Below are 20,680 nucleotides of genomic sequence, written 5' to 3'. Positions count from 1 at the left end.
CCATGCCCTCACTGCGAGCTTAACATGGAGTTGTCTTTTTTATTTTTTTTTATAAACCCAGCCACAACACGGAGAGAGGAGGAGGAGGAGGAGGAAGAGAGAGGAAGCGAGAACTAAAAACCCTGAAGGATGGTTCTCAAAAATTTCTGGCGGAACCACGGGGAACTCCTCGGAGCGCGAGACCCGCCGAGGTAAGGAGGCCGCGGCCGCCGACCCCCTCGCCCCGCGCGCCTGTGTGTGCGCGTGTGTGGCCCCCCAGCTCCGCGCCCTCGCTTTTGGGTCGGAAACCGGCGGTTTCGGCGGCGCGGGGGTGGGTTGGGGGGGGGAGACACCTCCGCCTGGCGCTGCCGGCGCGGGCCGGGCGCGGCGCTGATGTGAATATGCAAATGAGCGGCGGGGCCGCGCCGTCGCACGTGCGGCTGCCGCCCCCCGCCCCGCCGCGCGCGCTCGCCTCCGCCCGCCGGCGCGGGAGCTGCGCGCCCGCGGGGGGCACCGCGGGGGGGGGGGGATCCGATCCGTCCGCGGAGGGGGGGGGCAGTGCCGGGTGCGGGTCGGTGGGGAGAGAGCGGCCCCCCCGCGCCCGGAGAACTTTCGGTGTTTTTTTTTTTTTTTTTAAAAAAGCAGCGCGCGGGATTCAGAAAATGTTAATTTAGGGAAAAGAGGGGTCGAGGGGCGAAGATTTTAACGCGGCCCCGTTCTTGCTGCTAGCGTGCGACAAGATGGGCGAAAGGGTGGGGAGAACGGTTTTGTTACTAAAGGAAAATCTTTTATCGGAGGGATGTTTTAGAAATTTACAGTCAGTGAATTTAATTTTATCCCTTGCCTTTTGCTCTATCCACGTTTTAATAAAACGGCCATAAAGAATAAAAGTAGCACGGCGGTTGCTGAACAAAGCGGGTCTCGGGCGGTGAGTTGCGAGGCTGAATAGGATTTAAAAATCGTGGCTGCGCGCTCCGCTCCTCGCCCGCGCTGCGGGCAGCACCTCGGCGTGTGCACAAAGGGGCTGGCCGGGGGGACGTCGCAGGTGACACGACGTGCAAATTAATGGCAAGATTAATATTTCATCCTCGGCAGACGCAAACTTTCTGTTAGAATTTTTTTTTCCCCCCCTGTGTTTGCCTACCTGATAATTTGGGCAGCTCTGATAAGCCTTACGCTGTGCGCAGTTATTCTGAGGAGGGAGAACAATCGCCAGAGAAGTTTGGCGCTGCTGGCAACGCCTGCCAGCACCCGGTGGGGAAATGGCCACTTGCAAGTCTGCAGAACATCAGTAATGTTAATGCACTGGGGGAAGAAAAGCAGTGAAGCAACTCTATTATAGTTTTTCTTAGGTATTACCAGGGACTTTAAAAGGATATACTAATGGGATAACTGTATTCACTAGATTAATAAATAAATAGAAAATCCCTAATTCTTGTGAGGGGTGGGTCTGGGGGAAGCGGATGAAAGTGGCTCATGGTTAACTGAATAAAAATCCTGCGCTGAAATTGCCTGATTGATCATACTGTAGTGCACTAAGAGGCAGTGAGACAGCTGAGGGGAGAGGAGGGAAAAGGCAAAAGCAGCGGAGAAGGGGCACAGTGTAACCCCACGGCAGCCACATGCGGGACAAACCCACCCGCCTGCGGCCCTGCTTCCCGAAACCCTGCCCGGTGTCACCACCCCCCTCGTTTTGCCACCCTTGCCTTCAGTTCTCCAACCCCCAACTTGTAAATGCTGGTTTTTCATCTCGTGAGCTGTGTTGCTGAGCTCTCCCTTACCCAAGGTGTGGACGTGGGCCCGTCCCGGGGCACCCACATCCCTCCAGCACCCACCGTGGGCCCTGGGCGAGAGGACGCTGCACCCCGAGCCCCTGGGACCACTCGGGTGCGGGGCAGGCGCGAGCAGCGTGGTACCTCTTAGGCCAAACCAACGAGATGGCGCTGTCTCGGCCGCCATTTCGGCGGTGCTGCGGGTGCATCGGGCCCTGGCCATCGCCCATCGGCACCTGTGCCGGGCGCTCCCCGTGCACCTGCAGCGCGGTGTGTGCGCGGCTTTCCCCGCGCCTCGCTCCTCTGTGCCAATAAAGAAGAAAGGCAGGGATGAGGATTGTTGCTATTGATCTGCCCAAGGGGATCATTAGGCATCAGTATCAATCTACAAATCAGTGGGCCTGTGTTACTTGCTTGGGCAGTCATTGCCAATTTGTTCCTATTAGATGGCCGAGCCCGGAGGTGTTTGATGAGCAGATTGGGTCTTTATCTCAGCACTGGAGAGCAGGCAGGCTCGCGGGGAGACGCTGGAGCTTTACAGGATTTCTGGTGTTTGTTTGTTTTCTTTTGCTGAAATCCAGCTGCCTTTTTACTGCTCTGTAAAGAATTTTCTATGGGCTGAATATGTTTCTGCTTTATATATGGTTTTTCATATCATCATATTAAACATATTGAGAGTTAAGGAGAAACTATTTTAAAATAATCCCTGCTCTTTTATTCGGTATGTTTACCAGCAGCACTCCCTATAAAAATACATATTCATGCCAGATTCTTTTGTTATCCTTTCCAGGTCAGACCGAACATTAGGAACGCAAACAATTTTTCTTTTGCTATCCCAGTGCCCGTTCTTGGGGATTTATTTAGTTGCTGTTGGTGAGGTGACCGTTCTCACAATATTTCCCTCTGCGATTTAATGAAACAAGCCAGAAATTAAAGCTTGCAGACAATATTTTATTTGAAAGTGTTATTTACATTTTTGTTCTGAGCTGGTAGCCCCAGCTTCCTGCAGATACCCCTTGGCTAGCAGTCCTGTTCTGGGGGTGGCTGTGCTGCATGTTTGAGAACAGTCTGTCTCATCTGCATATTTTCTTATTTAGAATTTTTTAATACTATGCGAAATGATCGGACAACAAAATTATACCATAATAGGAGGATGTAAATTAATGGCAAAAGACGGATTAAAATGGTTCATACAAATGATCTGATCTGACATGGGTGCCTTGTTATTTAATGCAAACCTTGATTTTCAACTGTTTCGTCTCACTCCTGACATGAGCACTGTGCAGTTTAAACATCTGTCCAGCCGTTAAAGACCCTATTGATGCTTGGTTATTGGATTTCTGATTTTCAGGTTTTGTCAGGGGGTTTAACAGACTATATAAGTGTTTATAATTTCTAATGAGTTTAATCTGTAATTTGCGTCTATTACCTGTGACTGTCAAATCACTTTCCCAGTACTCGTCTGTAAAAATTCAAAATAAAGAAATGCAGGTTTTTAAATAACCTAAAATATTTGTCATATCTTTTATATACAAATATATGTGCAGTAAACAGAACTATACATTCTTATTCTGTTTGAAGATCAAGACTGATTTTAATCCTGCATATCTGCTGCAATCACAATATATTACCTAAACCCAAGTTTCTTTGAGGACTTTTTGGATATATGTCATTATTTCAATGGAGATAAAATAGTCTATGTTTTAGGATACTGCAAGGCTGATTATTGCTGCCTGATTAGTATTTGATCAAATTCTGTCTTTTTTTTTGGTCCCTGAGACAATTCAGCTCCTCCACATCCAGAGGCGAATTCGCCTCATTCTGTCTGACAAGTGTTTTGTTGTGGAGCAGTCGATCATATCTGTGTAAACACGCATCTGCTGGCGGATGGGCTTGGAAGCAGAACACTTTTAATTTATCATAAACTTCATATAACTCATTAGCTTTCATCTTTACATTGCATGTATAGAAGTGAATTTGGAGTGTACTCAGAGAGGCTTTTTTCCGAGGAGTTTGCTGTACAAATATTTATGGACCTTTTCCTTTGTAGTACAGATTCCAGTGGAAGTAGCTATCATGCGATTAACACCAGATTGCGACTTAAGGAAGAGGTTGCCAAAAGCTATTGTTTATTTAGTCGCGTGGCATTTTGTATTGAAATTTGTTTTGCTACTATTTGTAAAAATACACGACTCTCTTGGGAGGAGAAATCAGGATTTTTTCTTACACTCCAGAAAAAACAAAAGGGGGAAGAAAGCCTCCCAGAAAATTAAATATAAGTATGTTTGTATGTATGAACATAACTTTATAATCACGGCATATTCTGACTATTTTCAGTGAAGGAGGCTTCTTATTGCCCATTCAGAAAACACACATATGGAGATTTTATTGTGGTTTTTGTTTTAAAGATAATAATTTGTCTCCGAGTTCCAGTTGTTTATGTTTCTGTCTATATCTCTTTCCTCTCCCCTGTTTTATTTAGTAAGGTTTCATCTGTGAAATTTCTCCATGAAACAATTGATACATTCGCAGCACGCTGCGGCGAGGGAAAAAAAGCCCCTAGATTAATGGTCAGTGTCTCATACACACAAATTTGTGTTACGATACTACCGAGAAGCTGCGAATTACTGACAAGATCTAGAATAATTCCTAATGCTGTCGAAGGCTTCATTTTCTCCTCCGCATGATGGATGAGGCATAAGAAGTGCTTTCTGAGATCGTTAATGTGCATCATTCTGTTAAGTGTTATTAAAGTCCGTCTGTCTTAGGCAGCAGAAACAATATCTTATCCCTTATTTTGCCTCTCTCTTTGCTAAACTGTAACTGCAGCCCCTGTCTTTTACTAATGTGGCCTTTTGTTGGTGCTCTTCTTTTAATGGCTAGTTTATACCACTGCATTTAGGTGGGTTTGAGGATTGTATTTTCCCTTTTAGTCAAAATATTGGCTGCGGCACGGGAAGGAACACCTAATTTCCAGATCATGCTATCTGTAACCTGTAGATAATAGCAAAGCCGTGGAGGATCCGTACCAAGCGTTACAGTTAAGCTTAGGAAATAGGCTTGAACTTTTCGTGGGAGGCTGTGCCTGCAGAAGGAGCCGGTCTGGCAGCGCAGCTCTGGCCAGTCGAGCCGAGTCGAGCCTTCACCCCGCGGAGCTGAGCCCGCGGCTTCGCCTCCAGACCCACGCCGGGAGCAGTGCCGGGGCTGTGCAGTAACACCTGGGAGCTTCCGCCCCATTAATTGTTTAAAAATCTGGGAATTGCTGTCTGAGTGGAGCGCAACTGTGATTCTTGCTGGTAGGGAAGTCATTGCGGAGGCAGCGTTACAGGCGACCCAAACTTGGTGTCTTTGGGCAGCGAAAGCTGCCCCGGGCCCTGGGCCCTGGGGCATCGCCCTGGGGGGGTAGGCCAGGTACAGATTGCAGATGGATCATATTAAATCAAAAGTACTTTTAACCAAACAGAAGAATTCACTTTAAAGGTTTTTAACCTTTCTTAAGAGCCAATTTTTCCTTAAGCCCTGTGATAATAAAATACAGTATAATTTATAGAGCGCTTTCCATGGGTATGCATTCCTCTTCTTTTTTCTTTTTAGTATAGTCAGATAAAACACATCCAACAACTGGGATGATAATCAAGAAAAAACAAAAAGCAACTGATCATAAAGCCATTTAGAAATGTAACATTCCTTTTAAAAGAGACTCAGACATACTTGGAAAGCCTCACTTATATACTTTTAATAGAATTATAGAAGTGTGATGCACAGCTGGTAAAAGCTCAGTCATCCACAGCACAGCTAGTTTTTGAGTATTTAATTTTATATTTGAATAATTCTCCAGATCAGGCTATAATCATGAATGTCATATAAAAAGATTTTTTTCATAAATTACATTATTTCACAGATGTGCAAATACTTCTGTGAAAAAAATTACATTGATCAGTTTTTAATACCCCCCTGTCTCACCCTTCAGTCAAAAGAAAAAATAGCTTTTTTCCCATCTTTGTCTTCAGAAAGGTGCTAGATTGTAAACATCTGAAGGAAATGAAAGGGGGTTGGCCAGTCCACCCCAAATTCTTTCCAGATTTTCATTCCTTTCACCAGCAGCCTTCTGTTCTTAGAGGAGAGGGAGGAACAGCAGAAGAAAGAGAGAGAAGATGTCTCTGTTTCTTATTAAAATTTAAAGTGAAAAGCAGTGCTGTATTTTGCTAATTTTCAATCTGCTAATTCGGAAGGCGTTCGCGGGCAGCAGCAGTGCCGTGGGGCGCGGGGTTCGGCAGCGTGCCTTGGGCGGCTGTGCGGGATGAACCCTCGCAGGCAACTGGGATCCATCTCGGCAGGGAAGGCAGCGAGGCTCAGCCGCCCCCCTCCCGAAGCTGCTTTGCTTTTGAGAGGAGCGCTCACACTAATTGGGCCTTGTTAAAATCAGAAATTTATAAAATTGTGTTTATTTTTCCAATAATAAAAGCGACTCTTTTATCAAGAATAAACTTTGCACTCGGGTCTGTGCTTCAGTTGCACCCCATGAGCCCAGAGCGCAGTGCGGGCCGGGGTGGGGGTCCCCTCCCTGGGCACCCCCGCAGCCCCCCGGGCCGCTGGGGAGCAGGTGCCTGGCGCTGGAACTGCCCTTTCAGGCAAAGTCCAAGCGCTTGACTGTTCAGCTGGTCAAAACGTTTAATTGAGGCATAGGTGATTACGCAAAACATGTTCTTACATGCAGAGCATCCACTGAAACTGTATGTTGTTGTGAATGGAAAAGTTGGCCCTAATGTTTAATTCAGGGATGACAATAAAGATAAATGCTTATTCCAAGTTCTCTCATCCCATGTGCTGTTAAGTTACGCTTTTGAGGGAGAAGAAGGCTAAAAATAACTTTATAAAAAGTAAAACTGTTTGGTCTTAAATCATAGTTGCCTACTTGTTTTTCAGGAAATTTAAGTACCAGATGCACTTGGAGAAAGCAATCTAAACATCAGAGTTTATTTTCAATATGCAAGTGGTATAAAAATATGCAAACCCTGATCAGAGTGCTATGGAAACTACTCCACAAAAATGTGGAACGAAAGCTGTTACTGTAAGTGTGGTTCATGTATTGTAACAGCTGTGACAGCCCGGTGTAGCTCAACACTTGTTCAATTATAAAAAAATATTCAAAAAGAGAACTTGATTTAAATAAGATTTGTAAAAATCTTTCACATTTACAAAATAAACCAGGGACAAACGCTGTCCTCCCGCATGGTTTGCCCAGATTCGGCGTTGTCGTTGGCTCGGGCGATGGATGCGTTTCTCCCCCCTCTCTCCAGATCCAAAAGCATTTTCAGGGCTTGTGTTACAGCTATTTGCAGATTATTTTAGGTCTGTGTTCTTTTATATCCACTTAGCAACTTGCAAGGAATATTTCAGGAGCAGACCATGCTTGACATGCATCCTTTTTGGGGAGCAGGAGGAATGGGTGTGGTGGATTTAAAAGTGATTATATATTTATGACAGATGGTTTTCAGTTTATGCAAGAAAGCCCATATAGACACTAGCACAGAGACAACTGTTCTGGGAATTTGGACACGTATCATTAGGCTCTTTCTGTTAATCAAATGCAAGAAATATAGTAAAATTATTTTTATACACGACCTGTGGAACAAATATGGCCAACAGATATTAAATATAATAGGTCTTAAAAGGAACAATTATATATTCCGTTTAACTTTTCTGATTTGTTACAAGTTGTATTGATTTCCAAGGTTTTAAGAATACTAACGATTAAAATCATCCTACCGCATAAATTTTAGTTATTTACCATAGTTTATAAGTATCTTGCAATGACCTTTTTCTGGCTTCATAAAATCAGTGACTTAATATAATTTAGGATCTGAGAGTGTAAGTTCCTCGATTCATTTATCATTTTATGCTGAAATTTGTTTAGTCTAGATGGAAGTCCTACTCTACTTTTCCTACTAGCCATATATGCTTTGTACATTGGAAACTAGAAGACCTTTGCGTCTTTTCTTTTTCTTTTTCTTTTAAGCTTGACCAAAAAGAGTCATTACAGACTTCTTCATAAAACCCCAGACTTTATAAATAAAGGCTGTTGACTGCCTCTGATGGGAGTTCCATGCACAGAATGAAAACAGCGTATGGCCTGTATTACTAATTTTTCAGAATCGCAAAGTGTATTAATATATAATACATGTTGAATTAGTGGTAGGTTTTGACTGTATCCCAGGCAACTCCTTTATGAATGTAATTAAATATATAGTTTTAATAGCTTCAGGGGGAATTAAGTTCTGAATTGTTATATAAAGAATGTTTATAAATATATATATAGGTTCTATATGTAGCTGAAAGCAGAAGGCTATACAATAATTTATTTTAAAAATTCTTCTGTAGTCAGTATGAGTGATTTCAAATGGGATCTGAGAATCTCCAAGCTGAAGCTCTCATCTTCTAAGGAATTTCGGTTACCTGGAATAAAATGTTGCCTTAGCAATTATTGACGTAATAGTCCCCTTGGGAACCCCATAGCAGTCAGAGTGAAATCCAACAATAAATCCAGGGGCCACCTGGATAACTACCATTAAAGGCTTTTTTCAGTGGAAAAAAACTCTTTAAAAGCTTAATTCTTCCTAAATATAAAGTTCAGAGATCATGTTTCTATATAACTTTCATAGTTAGGTGTTTTACTTTACTTTGTTTAAACAACTTTTCAAACCATCTTTGACAGCGAAAATACTGCCGTGTTTTTCCTCGATGCTGTCACTAACTTACCCCCGCGTGACGAGCCCCTTCGGAACCGGGCTGGTGCAGGGTTTGGAGCACAGCTGACCTTGGCAGCACTCATAACTCCGGTTAGCTCGCAGTGGCTATTGGAACCAAACGGCATGAGAACAGATAAAAGAACTGTGCTTTGTGTTTTCTAAATCGTTATAAATCAAACCTTGCTCACGTGCTAATCCCACTCAGTGACCCTGGCACAGAGACCCCCTCCCCGCTGGCGTCCCTCCTCGGGAGAGGCGTCTGTGTCCTGGCCTCTGCCGAAACCCGGGGCAGGTCGGTCGCTGCGACTGGGGCCGAGCCTTGCTCCTCACGCAGAAATCCCATTGAATTCAGTTTTGAGCAGAAATGGGAAGTAGCGTGTGCCTGAAAAAAATGAAAAGAGCAAACCTGATAGACTTAACAGCTGTTGGACTTTGGCGCTGGGGGGCTGGTAGAGGGTTTGACCACTTAGGAGTGTTATTTTGCTCACTTGCTGCTGTAAATCAGAATTAATTTCATTGAACTCAGATGTATTGAAATGGGATAAAAATGTAAGAACTGGACCCCAAGGTGTGGCATTTCTGGAGAGATTGTTGATAGCAGAGAAGGAACCAGGTGGATCTCGATGGAAGGTCCTGGCCGGCCGCCGGCTCGACTCCGGTGAGGACGGGCACTGAGTGCCGCTGGGCTCCCATGAACTTCTGGCTTTCTGTGTCTGAAATGCTATTGCAGAATTACAAAGCAGAGGGTTATGAAAAAGCAATTGGAAGCCCTGCTTTAACCCTAAGACCATTGACCTGATCATTAGGAATTATTTACATATGCTTTTTTCTATTAAAAAAAAAAAAAGACCTTCTGTGACCATCACAGTCCCTAATGTATACAAGTAGTCTGGCAAAACAGCTCAGCTTTGAACGGCTAATGTGGAAGTATCGGAGAATTTCCATGTCCGTGTGACAAACCGAACAGTTTCCAGAGTGTTCCCCTGCTCCGCAGCTCATCCATTATGGCAATGAGATGTGAAAATAGTTTCTTGTTTCTTTGAGATATCAGCAGACCGCACAAGCAGCGATACTTTAGAAATGCTGGAGCTAGTTCATATGGATTTATTCTGAATGAGTGAGTATGTGTGGTCCGGCTCAACTGCAGAAAAACCTGTATTTTAAGGTGTGTGTGTGGTGAAATGAAGGTACGTGAGTTACGTACCGTGGTACCAGGGCTGAGGCGTCAGAAAGGCGGTGATGGGTCAGGCAAGCTTTGCAGTTTTATTTGCTTCAAGCATGTATGAAAACAATTCAAACCCGTTATTTTATACGTGCAGTTAGTTTATGTGATGACATGTTTCTAATCATGTTTTTATTCTTTCCTTATTATCTCCCACTTTTCCCCTGCGCTCTGGTTCTGTCTGGGGTTCAGTCACCGTGTCAGCTCTCTGGGGCAGGGTGAGTCTCCCTGCGCTCGGCAGCGCCCAGACCCAGATGTGGTTTGCGTTGCCGCGTACCTGCAGATGCACATACGTGTATATATGTGTACGGACAAATAACAGACGGCGGCGACTCCACTTTCTCCAGAATTCTAAGTTGCGTTTTATACTGTATCGGACAGGTACCGTGTGGCTTTTAATTAAAAATATTAAGGAAGAAACAATAATCCCATATACCAGTGAAATTTTTATCACAATTTAATTCATTATCAAAATTTTTAAAAGGAAAAAGGGGACAAGAACAAAGTGTGTTAATCTTAATCGTCTTTTACTATTAGTTAACATCAGCTATCTACTATGATCTCCACCCCCATGTCCAGTAAGAAGGATACTGTAGACCACATTAAAAAAAAAAAAAAAAAGCACTTGATTTTTATTGAAATATATATAAAAATAGATTCAATGTCAGTGTGTATTTACATATGGCCATTTTACAGATTTCCTGACGTGGTGGTTGAAGACAAACCTCTTTGCTAGTATTCAGGATTTCACTGATTTTACCATATTGTAAGTTACACATAATACAGATTTTTAAGTTGTTTTAGAGGGGTGTAATACTTCATTTTTTTCTATAGGCTTCAATTTTAAAGAGTCTGTATTTTTCATGTATAATGAAAGTATCATTTATAATTATAGTCTTAAACAGTCCAAACCAGTTATTTATACTGGTTTTCATCTTGAAATGAGGTTTGTTATATCTTTTGGGTTTGGTTTATTTACCTTATTGTTCCCTTATCACCCAGTCTTTTTTACAATTGCATTTATTTTAAAACGGCAATTTTTTTTTTAACTTTAATATAATTCTGTTGTTTAGACAAGAGTTTTTGCATGCATGTATATAAAGAACTTGTGATGTTCTTGCCAAAGCAGTTTGATGCATCAATACTTGCAACCCAGCATAGGAGCCATCGCTGATATTGGGGGAGGTGTTTTGTCTACCAAGACCCAGATGGAAATGTCTCCTGATCACAACTCTGTGTGCGCTGGAACGTGGGACTCATTAAAATCCTGACTCTGGTGAATTTACCTGTAGGGCCAGAGACGCAGCCTCGATGTTGCCTGACCTCGGAGCGTGTGGCTGTTGCCACGCTGGTAGTGCGGCTGTCGCAGGACAGCGGGGCTCCTCCAGAGCGGGGGAGATCCCCATATTCTTCGTTCCCGTGCTCGGGATGGGAACGTCTGCCTTCCCTGTACTCAGCAGTGAAAGTTTGGCACTGTGGATCTAGGTTGAAACTATTTCAGAAGCAATTTTTATTTATAGGCCACCACTTTTCTGTAAGTTTTTGTGTGGTTTTGAGGAGAAGGCAGGTTCACTGCACAAGAAGTGTGATCACTGAGTATGGGATGTGCTGGCTGTGACGGGGCCACATCCCAGCTCTGGGATAACACCCGGGATACTGTGCAGGACAATGACAGCAGCAGCCATTCCATCTCTGCCCCAGGGAGCCCACCTCTAGGCCAGCCTAGCCCACCTCTGGCCCAGCCTAGCCCACCTCCAGCCCATGGAGCCCACCTCTGGCCCAGCCCACTCCCAGCCCCATGACCCATGGTGGGGAGGTCCTCATGTGCCCTCTCTTGCCTGCACTGCTCTCCTCCTGCACCCACTGCAATGGCTCTGCCCTGACCCTGGCCCCAGCGGATGTTGGCTGCCAGAGGTGGGGCCGTGGAGGGTGGGAAGGCTGGGGGTCAGCTGAGGCCGTGGATTCTGGCTCTGGTGTTGTGGTGCAGAAAAATGGGTCAGGGCTGACTCTTAGTCTGGGGGTGACACTCAGCGCCTTGTCCCGCGGCCCTGTGTAGCCTCATGGCCGGGCAGATAAAGGGACGGGCTGAGCCCGGGTGAGTCGCCGGTGCTGGATTTGGGAGAATTTGCCTTCCCATCTGTAAAATGGTGATAGGTGGGTTCTGCCCCCCTTGTTATTTGGCTGGTCTGCTGTGGCCGTGTGTGTGCACGTCACCACGTGCCTCTTGCGTGAACGTGGTGAGGGCTGCGTGGGCCTGGTGTGGTGGGGACAGGAGCCATAGTGACAGCCAGGACAGCCAGCACCTGCGCAGGCAGGGGCAGGCAGGAGCAGGGGCAGGAGAAGAAGAAGAAGGAGAAAGAGAAGGCAGGGGTAGGGGAAGGGGAAGGGGAAGGGGAAGGCAGGAGCTGGGCAGGGGAGGAAGGGGCAGGGGGAGGAGAAGGAGAAGGAGAAGGCAGGAGCAGGGGCAGGGTCTGGGGCAGGAGAAGGGGTAGGAGCAGGGGCTGCAGAGCCTCCCGGCTTCAGCGAGCGGCGAACGACGAGCGGGGACAGGAGCGGATGCCTCAGGGACAATTTTTGGGGTGTTTTTTTGCCCCCTCCCCCCCGGCTCGGTGCCGGGCGTTTTCCCCGCGTGGCGCTGCCCCCCCGCTGCCGGCAGGTGGCGCTGTCGCCTGTCGCCTGCCCGGCGCGCGCCCCGCGCCCGTCCCCGCCGCCCCCCCCCCCCCTCATTAAGCACCAACCGGTTGTTCTAAACGAGGGTCCCGCGCCTGCTCCCGGCTGCAATTCTGGAAGGACCTGATTTCTTTTAATGTTTCCCGTGCAGTGTCTGTTTCCAAGCGCATTGTGATTCAGCGTGGGGAAGGGCGCTGAACCCCCAAAAGCGGGGGCTCCCCTTTGTTTTGGTGAGGGGCGCTGCCACCCCCCGCCTCTGACGTGGCCACCTGGGGAGCACGTGCCAAATTCAGATTATTTGGGAGATCTTTGCCTTCAGAAGTTGTTTTTCATATCCCTAAAACCTCGTGTGCATTTATATTAAGATAATCTTCCTCAAGGGTTGTTCGGAAGCAAACTACGTTTCTACCAGGAAGATAGCGGTGGTTGCCAAATAATTTTAATACAATATTAATTTTAAATGTATACAGTTACACACTTTTTTCCTTAAGATGTGAGATCGAAAAGGAGAAAGGCAGCTTTTTCTGTGTGTGGTGTACTGGGTTTCTGTTGGGGGGCGGTGGATATTCCAGCATTTATATTTCTGCCTCAAATATTTGTGTTTGTTTTTCATGGGCTTTGTTAATACCTAAGGGAACCATTAATGCAGCCGAAATAACATGAGATCTGATGTTCTCATGGTATTTTAGTATTTCAATTCCTCGATGGAAATACCATGAGAACACCAGATCTCGCGTTATTTTGGCCCCATAAATAGCTCCCTTGGGAATTTTTAAAAAGCCCATAAAATACATAAACACAAATATGGAGATATTCAGGTTCCTGCAGAACTTGCATGCGCAGCCTTCTTTCTATTGAAGCCATCAGTCAGCAGCTTTCCTTACCTTCCAGCTGATTTGTCTTTGTCACTGAATGAAACTACTCTTTCTCTCTCAAAACTGATGGTAGAAAACTGGACCCGTGTAGGTAATTGTGATTATGGAGAGGAAAATTCTGGATTACTCACACAGGCAGAATATTTTTCCTAATCTGCTTTTTTCTAATATGACTGTTTCTTTTTTATAAACAAATTATTAATATGTTTTAATTTTTGGTTTAACTATAGTTTTCATTGTATATTTGGTTGTATCTAGTTAATTATCTAATCAAGCAAATGGTTTCTTTGGCTCTTAGCTAAAACAAGATAACATCCCAGTATTGGGATTAAGTTTTCATCTATATCAACTGGCTTAAAAATACTGAACTTGATTCCTTTTGAATTAACTGAGTCTTATTTTATTTTTTTTTCAATATCACCTATCACCATAGTAACCACTAGCTGTCAGTTCAGTTTCTGACATTTTTCTCATTTGGTAAGATTTCAGAATTGCCATCCTCCCTGCCAACATGTCATGAACAAGGAAAAAAAAAATTGCATGAAAAATCTAATGGGTGTCTGGTCTGATTGTCCTCACTCGTGGCAGGGAAGACAAAAACTGATGAATTGTGAAATGTATTCAGAGGGATTCAAGAAAAGCAAGTGTCTCGGACCCCCTCCTCACCCACACCTCCTCGTTTTCATCTTGTTATGCTTGATGCACCATACATGCTTGCCCTGACACTTGGGTTTGTAGAAATTTAAGATTAACAGTTTTTACATTCACCTCGCTGATCCCCGTTTTTTAAAGTCATCATTAAAAATAAAGTTAGCAGAGCTTGTGTTTAGCACTATTTCCCACTCATTGATGAGATTTTAGCACCTTTGAATATGCAACAAAACACTTCCCATGTCTGAAGTCAACAGACAATTCTGTACATTTCCACATTTCTCTACTTCTATATTTTATGTACATTAGAAAGAAACCATTAAGCAGGCCAGAAGGTACTAAAGAGAAAAGCAAATTCTGGGTAACTCACTGGGCTGGTGTTATATTTGTGTTGGAAAAGGACAGTAAGCAGCAAAATTGTGGTTTTTTTTTTTTATTTCTCCGATTGGTTTAGCTGAAGAAAAAATAGTAAATTTAAGAAAAAACGGGATTGCGTTCAGCAAGTGATGCGTGTGCCTCCTGAACAGGAAAATATCAGAAGGAAACCTGATTGCCAGTGCTGCAAAAAGGACAGCAAAAAGGGAAAGTACTCGTTTACTTCTGGTAAAGCAAACAAAACTACAGCAGGGACGTGTGGCTTTCTAACATGTTTTTTTGCAGGGATTTTCTGTGCAATGCACACACATACATGTAATCGTCATGTCGGGTTTCCATAGGTATAAAACAAATACACCCATCTGTCTCTATACGTGCACAAAGAGACAGTACCCTAGATGTGTTTTCAGAGGTTTTGTTTTGGGCTATATCCATCTATTTTTTTTTCCCCCGACTGTCTATGAATTCAGGCTCAGCAGCAGGAACTCATTTCAGAAACATAAAACTGATTTGATAAGCAGCTGCAGCGCTCGGGTCCCTTTTGCTAACGGGTGGACAACCCCACCGCTGCCAGGGCTCGCTCAGGACCGTTTGTGGTTCAAATTTCACATACTGGGGCTACAGCATTTCAAAACCCATGCAAACCCAAATGAAAATAATTGAAACAATACTAGGACATTGTAACCATTTGGGAACATTTGGGGGAATTTTTATGTGTAAGTATATACGCTCAGTACTCCTGCATCTATGTGGAATAGGCATAGAGAGGCAGAGGATGTAGCTCTTTCCAGGAAAAATAACATATTCATATTGTAAAACCCAGGGCTGCGTATTTGTAAATGTTTTTCTCTCCAAAATTGTAGATTAAGCTTTTGAAACGACGTGGTTTGGGTTTTTAAAATAGGGCTAGGAAACGGTGTCAAAACAGCATGCTGCGGGGGAGCAGGCTGCGCCTCCCGCGCCGCGGAGGGGAGACGGAGGGGTGGATGCGCTTCGCTGTAAGAGCACACGGGGATGGGTCCAGGGTGCGGGGTCTATCTGCAGAAAATGGATTTCTTAGTCCGAGTGGTTTTTTAAATCAGACATTTCAGATATAGGTAATGTTTAAATTTTTCTCGATTTTAGAATGAGGAAACAATCTCTAGAAATAACTTGAAAATGATCAAATTTTACTGCCTATTTCAGACGTGTATTTTGCAAGCTGTATTTTTTAAATAGTTATATAAATGTAGCTCGTGAAATAAATACACTGGAAAAGTGTAACTCTTTTAATGATAAATAATATTGTTGCATATAATATTTGAAAACAAATGGAGTAAACAAAATGCACCTTAATGTCTTTATGGTTTATAAGATTTATAACAATAATCAGCAAACCACTGTAACATTGTTTGCACCTTGTGTGCCCTAAAGCCATTGGATCACTCAGTTAATTGTATAAATTCCATGCACTATGGAAAATCATGATGTATCATTTATATTCAGCTATGTCAGGTATATAAATATTAAAATATATTGGCCAAAAATGGCTGATTACCCCTCAAACATTTAATGATAAATCTTATCTTTTTATGGTGGTGGTAGTGTTGAGGGTGGGGATGGGGGGGGCATAGACTAAATATTTCATGTTATTTGGAAATATTCTTTAAACAACCAGATATATTATTAATGTTTTACAACTGCTTCAAAAATCCTGAAGCTCGGTTCAGGCTTACCGGATAGAGTGGTGCAGCACCTGAAGAAAAAGTGATTTTTATATGCAAAACACCCAAATGGTAGGGATTTTGCTCTTTATTCAGCCTGTAATATGTACAGTTCATCGAGACTTCATGCTGACGCCCCTGTATAAAATAAAGGTGATGTTCCCCAATGCATGCCATCGATAGTCAGCACCTGGGTGCACTAATACTGAAAATATTAACATGTATTTAAGCAGGGTTTTATTATTCACCTATAATCTTATTTAGTAAATGTACTGCCATCACCAGACGCAGGGTGTTTTTATATAGGTGCAGATGCAGTGTTTATGACACAGTCTTTTGACTGAAAATATTTTTAAAATATTAGATGTGCACATATTTCTATACATTTACCACACAGCACCCAACCTAGAGACATGACTGTGGAAGGAATCTATATGGCACCGTGCAGAAAATATTGTTATACATATTTATTGATACTAATGCATGTGTTTTAATGAATAAATAAATACGGAGTTGGACTGTGTCGCAAATGTGTTTGGCAACTAGCCGTATCCAGTGAGGAGGGAGGAAATGTCAGAACAGGGTCTCATAAATAGATGTGGCTGGAAAGAATAAAATAAAAATGATGACTAGCACTGACAAGCAGACTTGGGGTGTATGATACACTTTGTTCATTTGATTCTTAGAACTCAGTCGGGGTTAAATTGGAATCCAGACATCAAAGAATTCTTCCACCAGACCCAAATTTTGCCCGTATAATTTTTTTCTTACAGTTGTCATAATTTTAGCTAATTTCACAGTGCAAAATTTTTTGCTGTTTGAAGTATTTTCCTAAATATACATATAATATACCAGTGGGATATATTCTTTATATATAATGTTTCCCTGATATTCACAGATAGGCAGCTGTAAGCCCACAGTACCCTCCGTGGATGTGAGAAACCTTTAGGTTTGATGGTGGCTGGCTATATGCACCCTCGTATGTGCCTTATAGGAGCATAATCCTTAAATTCTAAGGGAGGGGAAGGCTAAAGGCTTTAAATAGCAACGCCCTTATTTCTTTTTTTTTTTTTTTTTGCCCCCGACTGTTGTGTCTGAAAATGCTTGAAGCATGTGGTGCTGCATATTTGGTGGGTTTGCAGATTTCTGCACGATTTTTATCTGAAGGTCAGGGCTGTGGAAATACATCAGGTTGCGATTTGGGATGTTTGCCATTTGCCATTTAGCCTCGCTCCTTCTTATCAGATCGCTGTGGAACACGGGCCTAATAAAACAGGGAGCTGTTACGAAAAGAAGAAATAAATATTGTTCTAGTTTTATGGAGTCTCTTTACTATTACACAGCAGGCGATTTTAAATGTATTTATTTAGGTTTGGCTTTTTGCTTTGGAATTGTTGAACTAGGTAGAAGAAATTAATGGTGGCTATTTATAATTTCACTGGCTATTTGCATACATTATTTTTTTTAAATGAAAAAATTATTTCCTTTTCCACATTGGAAAAAAAAAAAAGAAAAAAGTTGTAGGAAGGCAGTGGCAGAAAGGAGGAATGGGTAACGGAGTTTTCCTCTGCATCCTACATCAGTTTGAAAACAAAATGTCTTGTTTGTGATAGTTTTCTTCTGCCTGCGCTTCCCGCCGGGATTTTGGGCGCCGGGCGGCCTGTCGCCACCGTGCACGGTCCCCTCTTTTCCTGGCAGGATGGGTGGTTTGGCTGCAGTGCCCAGTGCCACGCGCAGAGGAATTAGGTGAGATGTGGTGAACGTGTTGCTGCCCGGGCCCGGGTGGGCAGAGCAGATGGCCGGGCAGCCTCCTTCACTGGCTTTAGTTTTTATACTCAGTCAAGACTGAAATTACTAACGCCGCCGACCCGATTCTAATTTTTAAGTGCAGGATCAGGCCTGTACGGGTGCTAAAGCGGAGGGCAGATTTCTGCCCACCAGCTCTGGGGATGAGCATCCCTCCCGGGCCCCCCTGGGCGAGAGGAGCCCCGGCAGACCACGTGTTTGTCCGCCGGCCCGGGGTTTTCAGGGGGCTCCCTGCGGACGTGACCCACTTGACTTTATGTCACTGGATTTACTTGCAAATGGTGTTTCAACCCAACACGTTCGAAGCAGCCTCTGCCTGGCGGATCCTGGGCAGGGTACTTGGGCCCTGGGATGGGGATGCACCCCAGCGGGGATGCTCCTGCCTCGGCGGCACCGGCTGGTCCAGCCCAGGGCACAGGGCCTGGCTGGAGGCACCGGGTGCCGGCAGCATCGTGCCCCCTGGCCGCATGCCCACCTCTCCGGGGAAACCATTTTCCCGGTGTCCATACAGGGACAGTTCAGGTAGTTTTGAAAGTGTTTGTCGCTCCCAGGCAGTTATTAACGGTTCCATTTGCACAAAGCCGTCCCAGCTGTGGTCTCAGCACAAACCGCTTTGCTTATGATTGCCTCATGGCGAAAGCCCGTCCGACACAAGGAGTTTATTTTTCCCCTGAATTGGCGGGGGGGTGGCTGGGGGGGAGGGAGAGGATTGAAAGGCCACCGCAATCCTTAGGAAAACATCATTTTGTTATTTTAATATTTTTTAGAGGAAAGCATTTCACTCCAGTGTTGATACCTTTTTGTATTTTATTATTTTGTTGCTAATTTACTTAACCATTAGCAAATTAAGGTGGATTACTGCTTGGATGCATTAAAAGCACCAAGGAGTTGCGGTCCTTGTGGCTATTTCGGGCAATGTCATAAGCACACTCTTTTTTTTATTGTCCTCCTAGGGAGCAGAATTTGAACTTAATATTCCATGAAATAAGCCATTGTAATCACGTTGGGTTAATAGAAGAAGTAAAATTGCCTCTCCTCTCACAAGACATTAGAGCAAGGCTGCATTATTAAAGTTTTCTTGCGGACAGGCGGTTTAAAATATATCCTCAGTGGCTGACGCAAGTCTTTTCAGTGGGGATGACAGCTTTTCAGATCTTAATAGGCTGTTCATTTCTGGCCTACGAGTTTTCAGCATTTCTTCTTTTCAAGCCAGGCTGTGACATGATGGCTAAAAACTGACATAAAGAAGTGCCATGTACTGTGAAAACCTTTATTCACTAAGTGGCTCCATGTAAATTGGTGTCAATAAGCAAACAATTAGAACTTTAAAAAAATTGTTGGTTTAAATCCCTTTTCTCCTTAATCATTTGACCTAAAAATCTCTCCTTTATTTTTCCCTTCTTTGGAAGTGGTGCATATAAAACAGTGACAAAGTGTTTAGCAAGTTAAAGTGGATCAGATCTTTGTTACAAATCAGTAAACGATATTTAGCCAAGGTGAGTTTGTCATAGGGTTTTTTCCCTTCAAAATGAAATTTACAGTGAACTAAATTCCAGGTAAATGATAATGGAGAAAGAAGGGGCTGTTTTTTCTGCCCTTTTCTCCTTTCTCCCTCTCCCTCCCCCTGCCCCCCCCAAATTGCCTCATCCATGGTTTTGGAGACGCAGCCTCCAAGCAGCAATAATAGCCTGCTGATTCTGTGAGCTTGGCTAATTTCAAGAAATTTGGTATTGTTGTTCATGCTTTCTGGAGATTGTTTACTTGAATTATTTGCAGAAAAGACTTTTTTCTGTGTCATTAGATGAAGAAACAGAGTGACGCTTAATGCTTTTCCCACTATTGCTTTGCACAGAAAAAAAATTTTCAGCAGAGCTTTTTGTCTCTCTCTTTTAATTTATGATTTCTCCTTTTCTTTTTATAACTCGACTCCTTTCCTCTTTCATTCCTCTTTATGCATCTTGCCTTCATCGGAACAAGGCGGCGAGCAGCCCGCTCTGATGGCTCCGCGGGCTGGCTGCAGGCAGTGCTTTGTTGGCGGCGGCTCCCCGAGCCCCACCGTGTCACTCGCTCGGTGCCCACCGGGCTGGGGGACGCCTTGGAGCCTCCCGTATTTCCCGGCTGCTCCCCCACTCGGTTCCTCTGCGTTCCCCGGGGGTGTAACCTCCCAGGCTGTGTTTCACACCGTACATACATAGGCTTGGATTTCAGGTGCAACAGTGGCCATTTAAAAACAAGTCAGTCGCCATAGCAGGTGAGGTGCAATATTTTGCAGTATTTTAGGTGTTCCCTGACCTAACGGGGGCTAAAGGTAAACTGCAGGAATAGGGGAGACTGTTGCCGTGCCCTCTGAGGCGGAGTAGGTGAGCGCGCACGGCGACGCGTGCTGGTGTGCTGAGGCTGGCCTGCAGCTGGCGCGGGAATGGCGACACTGGCCGGGAGGGCCCGGGCATGGCCCCTGCAGTGACGGGCAGCGTGTCCTCGCCCGAGAGCCTGGAAGGGCAGGGCCTGGCGGGGGGCGTGGGGACACCCAGGTGAGTGGGGCCTCCAACCCAGAGCCCTTCTGCCTCTCTCGGCACAGCGGGATGGGCTGGGACAGCGAGCCCGGCCCACTCGGCGACCCTGCCCTGCCATGCTTCCATGTCTTCATCTCTAGCACCTGGGTCTGCTCCGAAGCTGTTTACCCCATCTACAATGGATTTGTCTTCTGAAACTTGTTGCAATTAGTTTCAGCTTAACGTGGAAATGTCACCAAGCAAGAATGAGTCGATGTACCTTGGTACAAAAAATAGCAGAGTTAAAACACTAAGGCTGTGCAATATATTTAGTATAATGAGCCTGGTGTGACATGTTATTTTACCTGAGTGTTTTTTTCATGATC

At 44.5% G+C, this 20,680-nt stretch overlaps 1 protein-coding gene across 1 annotated transcript in view; it reads left to right on the top strand.

Moving 5' to 3' along the window:
- The window catches only part of ZFHX3 (zinc finger homeobox 3), a 671,960-nt gene that overhangs the window by 140,560 nt on the left and 510,720 nt on the right, over nucleotides 1-20,680 (top strand). The window contains exon 2 of the mRNA XM_074839587.1: nucleotides 62-191. The gene's annotated coding sequence lies outside the window, so the exon portion shown is untranslated. The remainder of the gene's footprint in view (nucleotides 1-61; nucleotides 192-20,680) is intronic.

Source organism: Strix aluco, chromosome 14, assembly GCF_031877795.1.
Source record: "Strix aluco isolate bStrAlu1 chromosome 14, bStrAlu1.hap1, whole genome shotgun sequence".
Classification (NCBI taxonomy): Eukaryota; Metazoa; Chordata; class Aves; order Strigiformes; family Strigidae; genus Strix; species Strix aluco.
Note: the sequence above shows the minus strand (reverse complement) of the source record. Positions and strands in the feature narration are given on the sequence as shown.